The sequence below is a fragment of the Corvus hawaiiensis genome, chromosome 1 (genome assembly GCF_020740725.1).
Source record: "Corvus hawaiiensis isolate bCorHaw1 chromosome 1, bCorHaw1.pri.cur, whole genome shotgun sequence".
NCBI classification, from domain to species: domain Eukaryota; kingdom Metazoa; phylum Chordata; class Aves; order Passeriformes; family Corvidae; genus Corvus; species Corvus hawaiiensis.
Genome location: NC_063213.1, coordinates 73,070,755 through 73,092,166, shown reverse-complemented (window position 1 = coordinate 73,092,166; position 21,412 = coordinate 73,070,755). Strand labels below are relative to the sequence as shown.

At 41.9% G+C, this 21,412-nt stretch overlaps 1 protein-coding gene across 3 annotated transcripts in view; it reads left to right on the top strand.

Annotated features, from left to right (window-relative positions):
* The first annotated feature begins 890 nt into the window (after positions 1–890).
* CDH6 (cadherin 6) overlaps positions 891–21,412 on the top strand; it is a 104,276-nt gene continuing 83,754 nt past the window's right edge. The window contains exon 1 of one of the 3 annotated variants that reach the window (XM_048311036.1): positions 891–1,272. The gene's annotated coding sequence lies outside the window, so the exon portion shown is untranslated. Of the gene's footprint in view, positions 1,273–1,485; positions 1,560–1,581; positions 1,635–21,412 lie in introns of those variants that run through there. The other 2 variants (XM_048311045.1, XM_048311053.1) reach the window with 2 other exon arrangements.

Genomic DNA, 21,412 nt, shown 5'->3' with positions numbered 1-21,412 from the left:
AAGATGACTTTAGATTTACTAGCAGTGAAAAAAATCATAAAGGTCAAACATAAGACTGTGGAGATGTGAGAGGCAAACGGCAGAAAGCTTCACTTCTTGCAACATTTGCCATGAATCTTAAGGGGACACACTGTGCAGCTGGAGTGGACTCTTGTCAGGTAAATAATAAACTGGCAGGCAATTTCCATCTTGTGATTTAATATTTAGGTTAAGAAAACCTAAAGCCTTATTTCAGGCTGTATTTAGGGGCTTGTGGAGGGGAGAGGTTGTACAAAATGCATGCGTGCAGAGAGGCTCCACGAGTCCCACAGCAAAAGCTGAGATTTCAGACCGTTCTGCATTAACATTACGGAGAACCTCCTCAGTGGGGAGCCTTCTGGGAGCAGAGGGACCAAGCAAAGGCAGGCACCTGGAAAATCCCCCTCCGCTGCTTTCCATTCACATAGAAACCACCACATGCGATCACCCCCACGAAGTGCCATCTCCATTAAAAATTCACCGAAATATCTTGATTCATCAAGTCCAGGAACTTCCTGGGAAGTGTGGGAAAAGACCAGCAGGGCATCTCAGGCGTCGAGAGAAGGACTTAAGACCAGCTCGGAGGATGAGAAGCCGCACAGCACAAACACACAATTCAAACAGAGGAACATGCTTCTGCCTCCTCTTTATCCCCCCTCCCCCGATTTTATTCCGCTTTAGCTATCGCTACCAAACGATTGGGAAGAAGCTGGCTCCTCTCCACCTCAAGCACGGAGCTGCTCTCTCGGGGGGAAGGGGGGCTCCCTGGCACAGCCCTCCCCCTCTGCCCTCCCACCGCATTCAGTTGCAAATCCCTGCCCGCCCGGAGGAATCGGCTCCGCGCCCGCTCCGCGCCCCCCCGGCCCCAGTGCGGCAGCTCCGGCGGCCCCGGCAGCCGCAGCGCCGGCGCCAAGGGTGCGGGTGCGCGTATGTGCGGGTGTGTGTGCGCGCCTGCCAGGGAGCCAAGCGGAGAGGGAGGAGGAGTTTGGCTTTTTTTTTTTTTTTTTCCCCCCCCCTCCCCCTCCTCCTTTTTTTTTTTTTTTTTTTATTAATCAGGAGCAGTGAATGGAAACCAATCAGATAGAGAGCCCCCTCGGCTCGGGCTGCCTGCATGCCGGAGTTAAAAAGTGCTGCTGGCCGAGCGGGAGCCCTAGTGCGAGGCGGGGAGGCTGAGCGGCGGGAGAAGGGGCCGGGGAGCTGCGCTGCCGCGCCGCCGACCCGGGCGAGGCTCGGCCGCGTCGTCCCTGCGTGCCGGTAAGGAGATGCGGCTCTGCACCTCTGGAGGGGCAAGTTGTAGCTCTCGTCAGCCAGCTGCCTTCTGCCTTTTTTTTTTTTCTCTCTTATTCTTTTTGCCGTGTTTATTGGGAATGCTAATTAAGGGGGGCGGGGGGCGGACGGACGGGGGGGACAGCACTTATTTTGCAAAGTTGGCAGCTGTCTTGCGGAGGGCTCTGCCCCCGCCGCCGCGCCGGGGTGACCCCCCCGGGGCTCCGCGCCCTGCCCGATGCTCAGGGACGTGTGGGACCACGTTTGCTGGCGCTGTAAGTCAGGCGAAGGGATGCGGCGTTTTCCTGGGATTGTCATAGCCAGCAAGACATTTCGGGCGAGGAGAGGTGGTGAGAGCGGGCGAAGGGTCGTGTGTGCTTGGAAGAGAATAACAGTAATAATAAGTTATAACAACAACAAAATGATGAATAACTAGAAAATAATAATTTTAAAAGTCTGTCTCGGTTTCTTGATACTGCCTAGCTGCTGTGAAATGAATACAGGGCAAAACCCTTCGGATCATGAGCGAAATCCGAGGCAAAGTGCAGAACTGAATGTAGAGCACAGTTGAAATGAGGCGCTCCCTCAGTGAAAAGAAGGGGGCAGAGCGGGCAGATCTGGGGACGTTACAGGAATTGACAAATGTGAAGTCTTTTATTTGATAAAAGAACGGGCTGGGGAGTGCTGGAGGAGGTGGAAATAAGAGGGTAGGCGTACAGGCATTTTTACAGGAAAGAAGTTGGATAATTGCAGAAAGCAAGCACTGAATTTGGTGGTGTAGTAAATGTTTTAAGGAGCTGGTAACATACTTTCTGTGTCAGCTAGGTTGAACTATTTATGTATTCATATGTATATAACACCTACTTAGATGCACACGCGAGGAAGACAGTTTGCATACTACATCTCTGTATTCTTATGCAAAAGGTTGAGTCAAGAGGTAAGCAATAGCAGTAGAGGTCAGTGGCTGTGGAAAGGAGTCCTGTCACTGCTGCAATAAAATCCATATTTTACGGAGAGTTAAATGCAGTACTTTTTAAGTGCAAGTGGATGGTCACCTAAGTAACTCCTGATGACATTCAAGGTTCGAGAAGTTTAACGACCGAAATTACTCCCAGCACGATGGCACAGCTACTACTTTTATACAAATCAAGAAGATAGGGCACCTTTTTCCTTTTACTTGTGTGTGGTGTGGGATTTTAAAGTTCTGTTAGCACTGCATGAGAGATTGAGTAGTACAAGTTACTTACGGAGTGTAAGGTCAGTCCTTTCTCCAAATTTACTCTTCTTCTAGAACAGCTGGAATAGAGTATGGTTGTTGTCTGTTCAGGAATCTGTGAGGATGGAATGTACATCCTACGTGGGTACCTCATGAGCTACACGCATGAACATTTGTGCAAGGAGAACATTACAATCAAGAGCAAGGTTATTTCCATTCCCTTTTGTCACAGGACTGTGTGTAGTAGCATTCTGGAAATGACATAATTCCAAGGGAATAAAATTGCTTGATCGTGGAGACCTCTTTGGTTTTAATCAAAATAGGCATAGCTCTCCCAGTCAAGATAAAGGCTTATCTCATGTATTTGCTGGGCTGAAATGTCTGTTATGCAGACAGTTCTGTGCAAAAGTACTTGCATGTTACTTAAAACATTCCATAAAATTGATTAACATCTGTTCCTGAGCAATATAATGCTATGGGTAATGGTGCATCCCTATTCATTTCTTTTTTTCTAATTCCTGTTTAAAGGCAATAAGTTTGCATGTCACAGGAGAGTCGGGTAGGGCTTGGAGGCTTGTGATCACGATTAAGTAGATTCCTTTATCATGGATATATACAGTTTTAAAGGCCTGGCAGCAATGACACAATTGGATAGCTCCTTTAAAGAGCCCAAACATGCTAATAAAGACTGCAAGGCTGAATCTCTTTTTCCTCTTCTCTCAGATGTTATCTGACACAGCACCAGTAAATATATAATCTCATATGCTTCTGGCTTTCAGCTGCACCATAATCTTTCTGGACATATTTCTAGTGGTTTGCAGTTGACTTTTGAGCTGGGGGAGGGAAGAGGAAAGCAGCCAGTCTTTTCAGAATAACGTAATCAGAGCAGCAATACTTTTTTTTCCCTTTTTTATTTCCCAGAGAAAATGGCATTGATTCAGTCCTGTTGTAGCTCTCTGCAATTATCCTTTGCAGCCATTTAAGTAACTGGGGTCCCCGTAGGGACTTATTAGTCCCTCTAGGTATTTTAGTTTTCACACCAGTTCACAGCTCTTGCATATCTCCATGCCAGCACTCTAAAGATTACATTTATAGACATGGTCATCATTTTCTAACCAAGTTGTTCAGCTAGAAATGTGCATCTTTACTTCTGACTCTTCTCTCCCTCCCTCCCTCCCTCCCTCCCTCTGTCCCTTCTTTCCTTGCACAGCTCTTCCATGCACACAGTAACCTGCCGCTCAAGGCAGCCTTCCCTTTCATAAAGTTTGCATTTTGCCATCTGCTGTTTCAATAATATTTAGTTGAGAGACTTCCTTCAAAGCAAAACATACACATGTTAAAAAATGTGGGGTTTTTTTTCCCTTGCTTTCTGCAGAAGATCTCAAAAGTAATGTGAACTTGATAGAAGTTATGAATATGCCTGTACTCTCACCAGCTGAGATCTTTCACTAAATGAGCAACCCTCTTCTCAAGGGCACACTGGGTTTCTCTGGGCAGGAGCCTTCCTCCAGACCACTGTCCCCTCAAGTGTGCTACATCGTCTTTTCTTTGACTGAAGAAGTTTTCAGCATGCTGATATGCTGCTTATTAATAGAATCCTGCAGTATTTTGGGGTTTGGAAGGAACCACCATTGGGTTTTCTGGTGGATGCCTGTGTGCTATGTGGTGGTCAAGCAACATTTATCTGTTGTTAAATGAAATGGTGGTCCCTGTCTCATGCTTAACTGAATTTTTCAGTGTGTCACCTGCCCTTTGCTGACTACTTCTAAATTATGTTACCTTTCTAGTGCAGTCTTGCACTAGATGGCTCAAGATGTGCAGGAAATTACTTATGGATCTCCTTGGAAATGGTGGCTAATTACTAAAATGAAAGGTAGCTGAAATCTATAAAAAAGAGTGGGTAGAATGCACTGGAAACAGCAGGCCCCACTGTGATGGTGCCTCATCTTACATAATGGTTGCAATTCCTCTAGTGGCTCTGCTGCAATTATACCAGAATGAAGTAGAATTGGTTTTCAGTATCTTTTGATTATCATAAGTGTGCGGGAAGGGCTTTGCCTTGGAAGCTGGGTGTTAGGGAGACTTCTTCATTAACCCTTTGAAGACTTAGATAGCTGCAGTAACTGTTCCTATGTCTTCAAAAGCTTTGCGTCATTTGGAGTTTACTTATTTTTTCCTTTTTCTTTTTCCTGTATAATTTCTTGGGTTCATAGCTCTTAGAAACAGGGCTGATAAACTCAGTTGTGGTTATCCTGACTGCCATGGTGGGGCCAAATTCAGGATCTTTTCAGCATAAATCTTTAAAGTGAGTGCCCCATCCTGGGCACAAAGCAAAGAGTTCTGCAGCACACAGAGCGAATCTCTTCTGCTGACTCTGTGCAGGATTCAGTTTGCAGTATAAACACGATTCTCCAGTTTAAATGTGTTCTGCTTGAGATAAAAATCCAGTAGCAGCTGGTTTGCTCATGCTGCATGCTTAGTCATGGCAGACCTTTTCAAGGGGTCTGAAAAAACTATGCTGAGTGAGGAGAAAGGTATGGCATCTTGCATTGTTTCGTTTGGAATGGGGAGAGATGAGATGTAGACTGAACATTTAGTATTAAATCCAGCTGTTAGTTGTTTTTATTGTGTAACAAAAGGTACAGGGCAGATTATTAGTCCCTGTTTTAAAAAACACCCTTGGAGAATGCATAATTAATGCAAAACATCAGCAGAAAAAGTCATCCTCTCTGAGTTATGCTGTGAGTGATGCCGCAGTGGAATTAGGTGGGGAAAGGCTGTATAAAAGCATTTTTAAAGTTTGAATGTGAGTACTTCACACCCAGTTGGGCTTTCTATGCTGTAAATCTCAGCCTAAGAGTTGCTTTTTGGTTCTTCCCCAATGACTGGTTGTTATTGGCATCCATCCAGGCTCAGGTTCCTAAGTTTCTCTAGGGCACTGCTGTCTGTCCTAATCCTGATCACCCATCACCTACTTCCCCTCCCCATTTCAGGCAGGCTTATCCCTCTTTGTACCCACGACCATCTCCTTATTCCAGGTGGGGATGATTGCCACCGCTGTCTTCCACTTTATTTATTTTCCTGCCTGTGCATTTGGCACTGAAAGGCCCAAACAAGGACTGTAAATATTTGAGTTTATGCTTTTGTTTGTTTGTTAGAAAGACCATTACCAGAAGAAAATTAAGATAACTGAAGTTCAGGAGTGTTTATAGAGTGGTGTGAATTAATGTTACCGGTTGGTACATCCAGTCTTGTGGAGCTGCCTGCTCCTTGAGTATTTTTCTCTCTCAAAACAAACCATAAAGGATAGTTTCTTCTGCAGCTGCAACCCTCTTAGCAGCAGTGAGGAGCAATGCTGATGGGGAAGGGTGAGGGGAGCCTGTAAGCCCAGTCAGGATGGAAAAGGCTCATCTGGCATGGTGTCCTTCCTGAGTTAGTATGGTGGACCTCCAAAAAGAAGCTTTAAGCAAAGAAGTGATTGCTTAACTGTGATAGTGCCAGAGCACTTGATAGCACCATGCTGAAACATCCAAGATGCAGTGATACTGCATTATCTTTCCTCACACCCAGCCACAAGACACACTCTCCATACTCTCCTCTGCGCCCGGCTCATAGACAAAAGTGCATATACATTTCCGTCTGGTCTCATTCAGGAACACTGCCAGCCTTGCTATGTTTTAAGTAACCTGTTCAATAATGGCTTTATTCTGGCATTGTGGGCAAATATTTTATGGATTAATTAGCCTGCTTTGTCAGGATATGCATATATATTTATATATAGTCAGAAAATGCTTAATTCTAGCCAGCGTGACTATCAGATTTGATTTGCAACATAAATACCCATTGTAACCCCCCAGCTCTTCCCTAGTGACACACCGCAATGCACAGAAGAGAGCACTTTATGAATGAGATTCGTCCTGTACTATCTGGGTACCGTAATTCCTTTCAGCTAAACTAATTTCATTATCTTGCTGTAATGTTTACAGCTGCCTCTGAGATAATAGGTAGTGTATCTTTCCAGCATTCCCCCTTCTGCATCTAATCGCAGAGCCAGAGCAGGAGGACCTAGGAGAAGGGTCAGCAGGAATTGAAAATCAGCTCGGAAATTAAACACTAGTCAGGTTTCCCCAGGTAATGCAGGTGCGTGCCTGTCTGGTGGAAAGCAGAACCTCCTGCTCCCTCATTACAATTGGCAGCTAATAGCTTCTATAAGCACAAAGGCTGCTTGATCAACACAATCATTAGCATGTAGCTCTGCTTTGTTGTGAGGGTAACACCAAACTCAAAGAGAATACTTGCCTCTGATGGTAACTCCACTCAGCATTGAAGGTCATGGTGATCCAGACTTGCATGAGAGGCCATGGAGTGGTGAGAGAACCACTTGTGCCTGTGGGTCCCAGCTGGGGTGCTGACACTGTGTTGCACTGGGGCCAGACTTTGTACTGACAGTCTCACTGCAGGGAAAGCCCTGTCGCTTAGGAAGATATCCATGTGTCCTCCTCCCTCATCCCCTTAGATCCAATACCATAGCAAAAATAATTAAAAGTATGGTTGCTTTTAGTTTTGCCCTAAGGACTCAGGTAAAATCTGTTTCCTCACTGAATTGATTCTCTTTGAGTGCCTGGTGGTTTGTAACTTTAGGGTGTCATTAGTCTGGCAATCATTATTTGACAAAAGTATCTTCACAGACAAAAAGAAAATGATATAGCTTGAAGTAGTCTGAAAAAAAAAAAAAAAACCAAACCAACCAAGAACCCACAGATACTCAGTGGACATTTGGGAGTCTCGCTTCAAGTAAGGGACAAGGTATTGTTCATCGACATGAGGCCTTCATGCAAGACCTGTTCAAGTACTCCACAACTCCGCGTCTTCACTACACAGCCCCACTGTGAGGCTGGCCTGGATAATTGGCCATGTTTTACAGCAGGGGAAGTGAATCACCACGGAGGTGAGTGACTTGCCCAAGGTCACAGGAGGAGATCGTAACACAGCAGGGATGCTGAACCAGGATCTTACAGCAGGTACAGCTTGCAGTCAACCCTCCTGCCTCCCTCCTGCTCTCTTTAGTTGTTGGAACTGATCCAATAATGGATGGGGGGAAAAAGTCAGATTTGGGTCCCTTTTTTTCATCCAAAAGAAAGCCAATTATTTTTCTCAAGGACTCCTTGCATCTGCTTTGACACTCTCTCCCCAAAGGATTTTCTGGGTGTTTTTTGCTTGTTTGTTCAGCCATGTTTTCTGTGGAGGGGAAGGGGGAGGCTGGGTAGCTCCAGAGCTGTCTGAAACATGACTGAATGTCTTATTCCCAGGAGAAAGTAATCTGAGCTGTCCCCAAGCAAGGTGGCAGTGACCTTACTCTCTGCATTGGCCGAGTTGGACTGGCCACAGAATTTCTTTACCATTCCCTGCCTCATACATTCCCACCTACTTATGCCTGTGTGAGAGAAGGGGATAAAAAAAATCTCATAAAAGGCTGCCTATTCTGCATGCTGCTCCCTGTGGTTTGGGGCAGCCAGAGGTCATACCACACTATCTCTTGTTCACGTCCATGCCTGTATGAGTTCATTTCAAAGCACCCCTGCTTTGTAAACATCTAAGGAGTAGTGTTCCTAGCACATAGATATGAAGGTGAGTCAAAGGGAAGTTACTTGAATAAGGACATGGTGTACACCAATACCCCTGACACAGGTATTGATCTTAGTGTAAATAAAATAGAGGGAGAAGTAGAAAAAGATGCATAAAAAAGACACAGTAAATTTACAATTTATGTGGCCAGTTTAGATCGAAGTAGTACCAGGTCCTGAGCTCTGTGCCACCTAATATGACCTAATGCTTTTGGAGCTGGCCTGACAAACTGATCAAGCTCTACAAGAATTCAAGAGAACCTATTTCCTCACTTTCATAGTGTGAAGAGTGTTCTGGCAGATCACAGAGCAGGAATATATAGAGGTAGAATCTCTTTCAGGGAGCAAATTTCTTTTGTGAAATTCGTGCTCAATTTAGCTGCCAGGGCTGAAAGGGAAAAAGATGCAGAAGCAACTCTTAAGTCCACCAGCCAGATCCCTTTAAGCAATTCATGCTGTGCCAACCAGTTTTATAAAACCCTGTATTTCATCTAAACTCCATTTAAGTCTAAATAATATGAATGCCCTGCTATGGTATTTCCCTTCTCACTGCTGATAATTACCAAGTTATTTCTGCCATAAACAAAGCATGTTCTTCTCTCTCTCTGACTTATCTTGTCATACCTGGTCCCAGAGCAGTCTTTTAAAAGTACCAATAAACTGCACTGAAGTCCACAAGGCTGTTTGAATACTTAAGTACCATTCTGGATCAAGATGTCAGGATTTGTAATCCTGAAAGTGCTTACAACTTTGCAATTATTTTCACAGTGATCACAACATGACCACCAAATATTTGTATAATTTATATACCTAAATAATAGACTACGCAAAATGGGGATGGAAGGAAAACTTGTGTAAGGAAGAATCATCATTTCCCATTGAAGCCCCTTCAGCAATATAGCCCTGGATCATTTGTACAGCATGGGGAAGGATTCTCTGCTGTCTGACAGCTCCCATCAGCAGTTGCAGAGGGGATAGAGAGGACTGGACTGAGATTTTCACTTCCTGGCTCTTTCTGCTGGCATGTAATGGGAAGATCCTTCCTTTGTGCAAGTGTCACTGTGCATTGTATCTCTAAAATCAGTTCTTAGCTCAGATTCTTTCTCCTGGTGCCTGTGTCTTCAGGTCATCTGCACTTAAGAGGAAGCAGGGCATAAGCATCTGAAGAAAAAAGCTGGCCTGGTGTATCATATTTATTAATATTTACAGCCATCAGCACAATTCTGCAGACAATCTAATCTCAAGCATCTTTGAAATTCAGTGATTTTCAGAGCAGTGTTTCCCATCAGAAACAGAAGTGTGCACTCTGATTTATAGGAAGGATTTCTCTTCCTCTTAGGAAAAAAAAACAAATGCAACAAAACAACACAAAAACAGGCTCCCACTTTTCTCAGCAAATAATTTATATTGCTATTAAATGAAGTGTATTACCATATTGTAACATGTTAGAGTCTCTTGCAGGATTTCTGAAGCAGCTACTCATTAATCCACTGTAATTCATTTTGGATATCTCGGATATCTCAAAGCTACTTGATATCGGAGTTACTTTAAAGTATGACAGAGTTTTCCTTAGCAGCAGGTTGTAATTTCAACCAGGCTGGTAAATGTGAGGTCAGAGGCTGATTGCTGCAAATCTAGAAGGTTAAAATATGCTGCACATCCTTCTTCCCTGTTGCAATAACATCCTGAGTCCTGGATGAGCAAAAGTAAATGCTGGGATTATTCAGGAAGAACAGGTTTCATCCTCTTGGGCTGGTCATTTAATACTGTGTGTTTTGTGTTTATCACAAAAGTATTTATATTTGTCAAGCTGGCATTAAAACCAGCCTTCATGTGATGCAGACACCTCCGGCTCAGATTTAGTTTCGAGCCCTGACCCGAGCAAGTATCTGTTACGTCTCGTAGGCTGTGGGTCTCTACGGAGGGAGCTGCTGGAGCCATGGTGGTGCATGGGGGGGTTGCAGTGTTAACAACAGGCATCCTGACGTGGGCAGGCATCCCAGCACTAGAAGCAGCCAGAAAACTTACTCTGGAAGCTGAATTGAGCAAGGCAAGCACAGAGACTAGTGCATACAAATGACAGCAGCTTCAGTAGGTGTTTCACTGGGGCCAACTTGGTGCAATCCAAAACACCAGAGGTCTTTTGTTAAGTCCCAGAGTTAGTGTGGTTTGCTGCTGGTGATAGAAAAGTACCAGATTATGGCAGCTCTGGGAATGGTGGGGTCAGCATAAGGAGGACATGCTCAACCAGATGGTGTTCAAGTCCTATTCTTTACTTCCTTCAAAGGTGACATAGTGGAATGTTTGATACTTTTTTATATACACTACTGATGCTAGTGCAGAACTCATGGTTATCACAGCTTTATTTCCACGATATGTTGCATAAAGGGTAGTGAGGACATGCTTTCAGGTACCACCCAACTTTCCATATTCTCCTTCCCTTGCAGATTTCTCTTCTTCCATGGGAATGTTTCATGCTCATCTGTTGTTTTTTAAGGTAACAATTCTTTGCTCAGCCCCGTGCATATTTGAGTCATAGAATGTTTTAGGTTGGAAAAGACCACTAAGACCACCAAGTCCAAGAGTGAACCCAGCACTGTCAAGTCCATCACTGAACCATATCTCTAGGTGCCAAATTGCCTCAGGGAGGCCAAGGCACACCAGGAAGCCAAAAGTTCAGTAGACTTCAGTGTGTTTGAAGGAGGTCCTTGTCCTCACATGGTGGGTTCATCATAGGGCTGGATGACCTTGTTCCTGCAATTGCTGTTTTACAATTGACTTCCAGCTGCCCAAAACAAAGCAAAGAGACCAAGCAGGATTCATCTGCAAACTGGGATAGGATAAATTATCCCAGAATATTCTGAGTTGGAAGGAATCCATAAGGATCTTCAAGTCTAGCTCTTAAGTGAATGGCCCGTACAGGAATTGAACCCACAACCTTGGTGTTATTAGCACCGTGCTCCAACCAAATAATTGAACTGAGCCATTAGAAATAAGTTGCTAATGTAAGCAAGATTAACTTGATGAGCTGCCTGAAATGAGATATTAGAGATGATAGGGAAGAGAGAAAACTTTTCATTTAGATGGAAACAGGACTGATTAATTAAGCAGTAACGAACAGGGAACCTTGCCTTGAATTGATATGAGGCTTGCAGTGCTAATTTAACACAAAGTACAGCTCCCAATTTGTTATTAAATTAAAATGGCTTTTAAAATTGTTTACTTTTTTTTCCTTTTCTGCTTCTGTGTGGCAAAATGATTATTCTGGCTAGTTAGAGAAACCAATCAGAGCAGCAGAAAGTGTAGGTTGAAAGAGGGAAGATTGTTCTGTTGTGTAATTAAGAAATATACACTAATATCCATGACATCATGAATAAGCACTTCAAAGTAGTAAGTATGCTCTGCATAGCATATTAAATGAAACAATTAGTATGCTAGCAAGCTGCTCTGGACATACACTAAAAAGACATCACACTTCAGGAAATGACTGTTTCTTATTCTTTAGTCTAAAGATGTGCTCACCTGACTGACAAATAGTATTAAGAAATAATGAGGAAGAAACATTCTTCCTTTTTGTCCTTTCCCCTTTTCTCGCAATTTTCAAAGCAGTTTGAATTTGAGAGACTTTGCAGTTGCTCCATACAAGGGAACTTTTTCTACCCCAATCAAATTATATGATAGAAGTGTGAGACGTTGTGTGTGATAGACAAATCCTATGGAACAAGAGGGAAAACAACCTTGAAGAGACATTGCTTTTTTTAGTCTTAAACAAAATACATTCTTGACAGGAATGATTCCTTGTAATTTATTGTAGGATAGCTCAACAGTAGCAATTTGTCATGCGTAGTTATGTAATTTGATGGGTTCATTTCTTAAATGAATTATGGATTATGGATTACCTCTGTATATCAACAACAGAGCTGTATCTTTTATGTAAATATTCCCTCAACTTTTCCTTCCTCTTCCAATCCATTTTCCGTCATACAGAGATGACTTTTTTCCATCTAATCTTTCAACTAATAAGGTGTTTAATAATTTAGCAACCTAAAAAATGAGCATATTTCAAAGGAGTTAGTATCAATGGTAGTGTAAGAGCCTCAGGCTACAAAAAAGTGGATGAGGTTACCAAAGTTTTAGAGTCAGGATCCCAACTGTCTTTCTGCTTCAGGCAGCTATTTTATTAAAGTTGGTATTAAACAACACTGCCTAAGGTCTGATTAACAATTTATGACTTCCTAAGAAGGATTAACAGAAGCCTATCATTTTTATATTTAAATCTTGATTTGCATCTAAGTGAAACCATAGCCAGGTTTATATTTTCATTATTTATTATTTTTATTATTGCTGCCTATGAAATATTGCTTATGTGAATATTGCAGGCACCAATTTGTTGTGCTGATCTGTTGGTACCTCATCCCCTCACATGTGTCAGAGGGACAACTTGCTTCTTGCATCCTGTGATGGGCTTGATCCTGCAAAATGATGGCTTTTGTCTCATGCTGGACTCAGTTGTTCTTCACTATCCCTGAAGTCCACTGGGACAGAGGGTGATCTGCAGTTGGCAGTCAGGCTGAGATCTGCAAGACCAGGAGCTGAATGTTGTCCAGCTAACATTACTTTGGGGAGTAAAATCCAGATGTACAGGACCAAGGCTCGCCTGACATACCTTCCCAGAGGGGAATTTTCCTGTTTGACATTTACTTTGTGCAGCAAGTAGCAACCCTGTCCCAGTCTTTTATAAGCCTCCCAGTCCTGCTTATGAGGTTGCTTCTAGGCCACCTCTGCTAGGAGAGAAGCACAGGGTGATTCTGCTGCTGTGTTCTGGGATACAACAGAGCAGGAGCTGTTGCTTTTTGCTCTTACTGAGGCAGCCCATAAAGGAGCATGCTACCAGGTGGGAAAGGGGTGGGGAGTAGATACCAGTAAATCTGCTGGCCAAACATTGCTCACTCTCCTGTGTAAGAAATCAGGCCAAATACATGCAGCTTAGTGGAACAGAGTAGAATTTATTCTACTTCTAGCAAGGCTATTTTTGATTGCTTTTGTTTAAATGTTCAAACAGACAGTAATAACAATGGCCTGTTCTGTTACCTATTTTCAAGCTGTCCTAATTCCCCCCTTGACTATCCCCCCCAAGTTCAGCTGCTCTAGAAATTTGTGTGGCTTTTTTTCCCTTGTGTATTTCCATTCCTGATACTTGTCAGTGGATTTAACACTCATTTCACTAAGGGCTGAATGTGGTGGTCATAGTGTGTAGAGCTAAGGGAAAAGATTGCCAGAGAGGGGCTATGAGCTCCACTGACTCACAACAAGGGAGACATTATTTTGGTCTTCCTGCGATCCTCTCGTCACTAAGACAGTAAGGTTCTAAAGAAATGTTGATATTTAAGGATCTTCATTGCTTTATTTCAACTCTAAACATGTCTATGGCTTTCCTTTTAATCAATAGCATGGGTTTTGTCTTGGTCTTGAGGGCTTTTAAGTTTTAAAAGACTAGAGCCGTAATCTGAAAGCTGCTGGTTCTTCAAAGCAAAAGCTAGCATTACGACATTCAGAGAAAGATTTCTCATTTTCCTGGCTTTTCAGGATGTGCTAAACTGAGTTTTAGTTTTAGGGCTGCATTCACATTTCAATAATCTGCTGTTACAAAGACTCCAAGAACTGCAATCAGAGTATTTTCTGGTGATGCTTGCCTTCAGCCTGTGCTTGTGGGTCGTTATTGACTGGGATTTAAACAAGTGCTCAAAAGATTGTGCTGAATCAGGGAGCAGTACCTGTGAGGAATAAGCCCCTTCGATGCTGTATTAACAACATTCAAGGTTTCTAGCTTATTCTTCAGTTCTGACTAAAATTTTATCCAGTCATATTCTCAGTCAAAAGAGGACAAACGAGTATTATTCCATTGACTTCCAAGGAGCTGTAATGATAAATATGAGCTGAAAAGCCAGACCAAGGAAGCAGAAGAAAATGCATGAATAAATTATCAATAGTGGACATGCCCAGGAACTTAGAGCAGTCAGCTCCCCTCACTCTCTCTTCTTTCTCTCCTGTTAAAAAATCCTCAGCCATGTAGCCAGAGAGCAGGAGCAATATCATGGGACTTCTGTGGCCAGAGACACAGAAATCAACAGTGCAAGTGGATGGTTCATACCTAATCTGTGTGGTGAATTAGTTATCAAAACTATTCTACAGCAACACGTTTATTTGTATGACATTATTGTCCACGGGTCCTAATTGTGTGAAGCAGTGCTCTAACCTAATAGAGTCCCAGCTGGCAAGTATGTTCAGTGAAATCAGTCTTAGCTGCAGGATTATTTCACCAAAATATGGCTAACTTCACTGGAACTCATATTAGAAGACAGTGGTTAGAGTTCCACCCTGTAATAGATGTGTAAGTTAAATTCCATCAGCTACACTTCTGTCCAATTAAAGCACACTTATTAAAAAGGTATCTGAATACCTGCTGTATTATGATTCATTCTGTAGCCACTGGAATGGTTTTTAAGTCTTCTGTGCACAGAATTTTCAGGTGAGGTCAGTGTGATTTTTCATTCACAAAAATGGCTTCCTGGGTCCCTTAAATGAATCAGAAATGGAAACAAAAAACAGGTCTGACCATAACACACAAGAATGTCTTGTGTGTAGGAACAGCATGGTATCAGGCATAACACAGGATATCACAACTCTTTAAAGAAAATAACAGAAAGAAGTAAGAAATAAAAAGTGAGGTACAAAACATTTGCTGGGAGTCACGGGAGACCATACTGTGTGACTTCAGTTGTCCTCAGGATAAATTTTGCTCTGAGAGCAACACATCTTTCCACTGTATTTGTGGGTAGGACTGTTGCCAGGAAAATGACCTCTTCTTTGGGCTTTGATTTTCCTATTCTGTGACTGCACGGTCAGTTCCACCTTGGTCAATAGCTATTTTGTGGTTATCCCAGGTTGCTTTCTGCATCAAGGTTAACAGAGTTTTGAGGGAAAGGTTGTCTGTGTCATCACAGTTTGCAGATACGGAGCATCCATCAAAAGAACTGCTAAATGAAAACAATCTGTCAGCACCCGGTTTGTAAACATCTCTCAACCTCTGCTTTTGGATGCTCATTACTAGTTGATTTCTACCACACAACAGTGCTCTAAAATGTTCTCAGGTGGACATCCTTTCCAGGAGAATGTGTGGATATCAGCTTGCAGTGGAGTGTCAGCTAGCCCAACTCCAAACATAAAGCTAAATACCTTCCTGTTTTGAAGGTTTTACAAATGATCTCATCTTGACATGACTGAATGAGAGAAATACACAAAGTTGTGATCTCTTGTCATCTGCTCCTGCCTAATTTTCTGAATCTCTTCAGGACGATCAGACACCCAACCCTGCATTCACACACCTGGCTTTAAATGGGGTCCTGGTATTCTGCACGTTGCTGCTTGAGTCTTTCTGCTGCTTCAACCCAGCTCTGAAATGTGTCCCTCCAGGTTAGCTTGCATAAACATAAAGCCCCAAATTAGCATTGCAAGCAACCATTGCCCTCAAAAACCAGTAGTTTTTCTGTGCTCAGTGCATATTTGCCATCTGCTAATGCATTAAAAAAAAAAGAAAAAAATCTCGGCCAAGTGCTTAATTTGGAGTAAATCCATGTCTAACTCTAGTAACTTTAAGGAACTGTCATTGCCTTTACCAGCTAATGAAAAGGCCTCTGCGACTGCAAAGCAGAGAATGCTTCGGAGCATTTGGGCTGTGCATTGTTTCTGCCTGTCTGAAAAGATGCCAAAAGGAAGGAATACCTTTTCATGGAGGCAGCCTTCTGGTTGTTGTCCACTGTGCAGAATGGGGTGTGTACCTATGCACTGCAAGTCTTCTGTACTGCTTGGCTCTAGCACAGCTCACATACCTATGTGATATAAATACTCAGCTTTGCTTTCTCAGCTCTAACCCTTCCCATGCAAAGTCAGAAGCGTGGACACTGTGCCAAAAATAGGATGCTGAATCCTAGCTCCTTGCAGAAATGATCTCTTTAAAAGCCACAAGCAAAGAGGGAAAAGGATCTGGAACCATCTCACACTGTAAAGGATATTTTAGTTGTCTAGTGGATATTTTTCTTCTATCAGGAAAAAAAGCCCCAAACACAATTAAAAGATTAAAATTATAACACCAGTTCTTGTAGTCACAGGAATAAGTGTTTTACCCAGAGTCCTGCTCAGGACAAGTAGCATGTGACTGCCTGGCTTGTGCTACACCATTACTATTCAGGCCACTGGCACTGGAAAATAATACAGAATGTCAACACAAGAAATGTCAAATGGTAAGAATTTGTAAAGAATATGTTTGTATTTTACATCTAAAATTCTGTCTATTTTCAAAAAGAAAAAGAGAGACTCCTAGAATTTATCTTTTTCCCCCCACAATATGATGGATTGATAAATCACTTTGGAGGGAGTGATATTTTTGGACAGAATAAAATACTCTCCAGAAGTTTTTAAATGGTACTACTTGGACAAGGTAGTTCAGTAAGAGTGTTTCAAAAGGCCTCACAAGAAATTCTGATCTTTATTTCACAGCTTGCCCTCACGTGCCTGTCTCTTTCAATAAAGTGTTATTCGGCCATTGAGAACACCTGGCTTGCTGGCTGGTATCACACGTCTTTCAGTATGTTGATACCAATGTAGTTGTTATTCTTCAGGGGATTGGCAAGCAAACGGGTGTTTGAAAGCCCTCTACCTTCAAGGCCCCTACTCAAACCCCATCTGGAACAGATGCCAGCAGTCAAAAGCACCATTAGTACCACCTTAATGGCTCTTCACAGGACTATGTAAGCAAAACAAGTATTTATTCCCTTTCATACAGAAAAAAAAGATGAATAGTAGTGGGTTGTACCGATAGCATCATCTATTGAGAACTTCAGTGGCACTGGCCCATGAACCAGAAGCAGAAGTGGTGTGGAGGATGGCACTGCCAAGTGATCTCTAGGCTCCTTGATGAGGTGGGCTGAATAAACTCTCATTGCTGCTGTTTATGCATTATCTGTTCTGTGGACAAATAAACCTTCAGCCTCTGAAGCTGACAGTGTCTACACTGCAGAAACATTGCACTCATAAAAAGATTTAAAAGGGGGGGGAAAAAGCACATTCTAAGGTAGCTGATTTACGATGGAGACAGGCATAGGAACATGTCCTATACTTTTGGGCCCCTGAATTGCTGAAAGAGCATGTGGTCTGTGTTTTCGCATATCTGCAGAGAACTACAGGGGAGTCTCTAATCTCAGGGTGGAATTTACTTGTCTCACATTCTAGGCATACAGTGAAAGACCTGCAGTATATATATACCTGATGCATTTAGGCTACATTTTTAAATTGTAAAACTTTGACTTGAGATATCTCCTCTGACGGAGGAGGAACAGGAAAGGAGCACTAAAGATACAGGTTTGCAACCACCCATTAGACACCAGTTTTTAAAAAGGAATCTGATAACTTGAGGTTTGAGTGTCAGTGCCTTTCCTTTCATGAGTGATCTCATGTTGAGTTCAATTTTTTTTCTCAAAGTACGTTTTATCACTTCCTTTTAAGGTCTTTATACCCCAAAGCAGATCACTTGCAAGTTTACAATGGAAAATTATTTCATGAAGCTAGCAATGACTCACTGGAATAGGTATTTGCAGACCTGGACACTGGGCTTTGAAGATTGTCTGAGTGTGCAAGCTTTGTAGATATACACCCTAACAGAAGCACAGGCATGTAAAAAAAAGCCCATGGCATGTAATTGTAAGTAAAACTGATTCTTGCCCTCACAGAAATAGATGCATCTGCATCTAGAATGCATTTATCTGTTCATGCCATACAGACATCTTTTTCTTCTACTAAAATCCAAGTCAGATCTAAAACTCAGCCTTGAGTTTCAGTTCATCAGATGTGCACATCAGTATTCTTCCAAGGAAAAGGCAAAGCCAAACCCAATGAAATTTATAACAGTACATGATCCTATTTTCTGTCATTTAGATTGTCTGGCCAAATGACAGGACCTACAATCACTCTTAGTTAAATTGAATTATTGGTCCTCCCTCTCCACTGGAGATCCTGGTGACATTTTCAGTGGACTTCTATGAGTTTGCAAGGTTGAGATTTTAACTCATAGAATTTAATGAAATTGTCAGCTTATGTGACTAGAATTAATGAGTATTTTACATTTTAGGCTTTTGGTGGTGTTTGTTTCTTTTGAAAATTTACTGTGTATGTCAATCCTTGTTGTCCACTCAGCATTGATTTCCTTAAATCTCTGATCTGTCAAAGCAAAGATGTTTTTATACATGGATTTTACTAAAAAAGTAAAATCTGTAGCTCTTGCATGTGAAGAAAGCCTTGAAAACATGAAGTCTACCAAAGGAAAGAATAGAAAAGAACAATCTTAGGTTATTTTTAAGTCAGTCCAGTTTACAACTAACTTGGAGACTTGGAGGTGGCAATGCAGTAAAGTTAATTGCAATCATTTATAAATGCCTTGCTAACTAGTTGCCTATTCATTACCAGCAAAATTATCTCTCAGCTTTCTGGAGCAGGGCATATTTCAGGACTGCACTTGTCCATTCCTGTGGTCTCACTAGTTCACCCGTGTGCAGCCTGGCCAAAGACACACAGATGCCTTGGTCACAAGTAGCTAAATAAAACAGAAAAGTATCACGTAAAGGTGAATGGTCATGATTGCAACACTTAACACTTGCGTGTTCCTCTGTGTCAGAGTGCTTCACAAGGCGGGAATTAATTACAATACATTCAGTCATAATGGGATGTTCAAAGAGGTGCTAAATTGTGCTCTTCTTGAAATAAACTGCTGTGCTGGGATAGGAAATCACTAGATTACAAGATAGAAGGCAGCAACTTTAGGATAATCCGTCTGTAACCTCATGCACCCAGGTCCCTCCCATGAGATGGCACACATCCACGTTTCCCCAGAAACATCTGCTTGGGAGAGGTTTGTCCCTTGACTGCATTGCTTCTGCTTCGGCTTTGCTGGTGCAAAGGGGCTACAGGAACTTCTGCCCTTGTCTGTTTGTGATAGGACACAGAAGAAGGGTTGGGAAAACATTATTTAATGGCCACAGCTCTAAAGAAAGCTGACTAACCCCTAAAGCATTTTCAGTTACATATTGCAGAGCAAGACAAAAAAAGTCTCTTTGCTGCTCTGCTGTACTGCTGTAGCAGAGTCATCCTCTGTTTTCTCCTTGAAGTATGTGATGTCACAAAAAATTGATTACTTGGGCAAAAAGAAATAGGATTGCAGGGAAAAAACAGATTTGTTATATTAACCTGATTATAGCTTCAGGTAATAGATAACCTTATGCTTTATCTTGTGGGAAAAAAAAGATAGCTTTTTTAAACACTTAAAAAATTTCCCATTTTTAATGAGGTGTCTAGAAACAAAGGAAAAAGCATCATCCTTTTTTTTTGCATTTGCTTACTTGTAGAAAAACCTTGAAGGAACAATTCACATTTCAATATAATCTTTTTTTAACTTTAGCCAATAACCCTTTCCAGGAATTAAGTCGACTGCATGGGAGAGGTGGTAGCAGATACTTCCTAAGAGGTAACTAAATTGTGCATGTTGTGCTTGCTCAGTACTGAACTCCAGGCTCTGTGCCGCTGCCCTGGAGCTGCTCCTTCGGGGTGCCAGGACATGGTGATGCAATTGCTGTGGCCCCTCAGGGACCAAAGTCATGCTGGATAAGAGGGACCCTACAAAGTTTTAGGCATTAAATGAACTTTAGAAATGAACAGGAGTTTCTCTTGTCTTGGCCAAGCTCCCGAGCAACATCTTCATGGCATTTCGGAGCTGGCCCAGCACACATCGCTGCGGGCAAATTTGCCTTTCCTTGTAAGGGATGGTGTGGAGATGAGCTTCCCTATCCATGGATGCTTCAGGCATGGATGTTCTTAAAAATATATGCAGCCACTAAACAGCAGTGGTGGATATCGTAGTTACTGGAAATGTTCAGGGTTATGGAAGAACACCTACCCCCAACTTTAGTTTCTTGACATTAAAAATTGATCTTGAAATACCGGCCCTGTAAAATCCATTGATCACTGCTTCTAATGCAAGAGATAAGGCATTCCTGAACCTCTTCAGTGTTTGTTGTATAGATTTAATGAAGGTGGATGTTGCAAGTTTCATGGGTGGTAACAGCTTAGGTTGTATTCTTTCTGCTTGTCATTGCTTAAAGCAGCATTCGAAGGCAGTTTCCCTGGGCTAAGATGCTGAATGTCTTTTTCTCCTCTCAGCTTTCTAAAAATTAAGTGTAATTCAACTCCTGTGAATGATAGCCTGCAGATAACAACCTAGCCCAAATTCCAACTGGAGCTCATTTAAAGAGGTCATTATTCCTTTTAATTAAATAAAAAATAGGAAGTTGGTCCTTTCTTATTGGCAAGGAGTATTAATACTTTTCTCATCAACCCGTGTTCAGTAAATCCTATAACTTAGGTGAATTCTAAAAGGCATTTTAAAGGTATTACTGCACAATCTTTCCACAAATAACATACATGCTGAAACCTTATCCTTTTTTTTTATTTTTTTTTCCAAAAGCTTCCTAAACCAATATCTATTTGACCTAAGTTTTCACGGTTATCAAAGCACTAAAAACATGGAAGTTATTAGATTATTGCCAGACCTAGCATAGCTCATGATCTATTTGACTAGAAGTTAATTTTCTAAAATGCTGTTTTAAGAAAACAATAGCAAACAGAAGGTATTTACACTCAGACTAGGGTAATACATTAAAAAGAAAAAAACAACCAACAAGACAGGGTCAAAAACAAACAAATGAAAAAATCCCCAGCTACCCAAATAGACTGTGGGAAATGAAAATGATTAAAAAAAAAATCTCTGATCAAAAAAACATCTGCATGCTAATCCTGGTGTTTTCAAGTGGAACAACAGAGTAAGAGGAAAAAACCCACACATTTGAAAAGAAATGTGAGAAGCAAACAAAAATATAATGATGAATGGAAAAATAAGACCAAGTCAGAAAAATTCAGAGAAAGAAACAGATTGAATCTGCGCGTTCTTTCACAATAGAGCTTCTGCTGGTGTGACTGCATATTCAGCAGTGTGAATATTATAATTAAAGAATGTCAGCTCAAGCAAAATGTTTTAAAACCTTTCTATTAATAAGCAGATAAACTGCTTAAAAATACTGATTACATTAAGAAAAAAGGGAAGTGTTTGGGTTTTATGTTTCCATTCCTTTCATCTGCTGGAATACATTTAAATAGCAGATGTCTCTCCCAGGCAGTGTTTGATAGC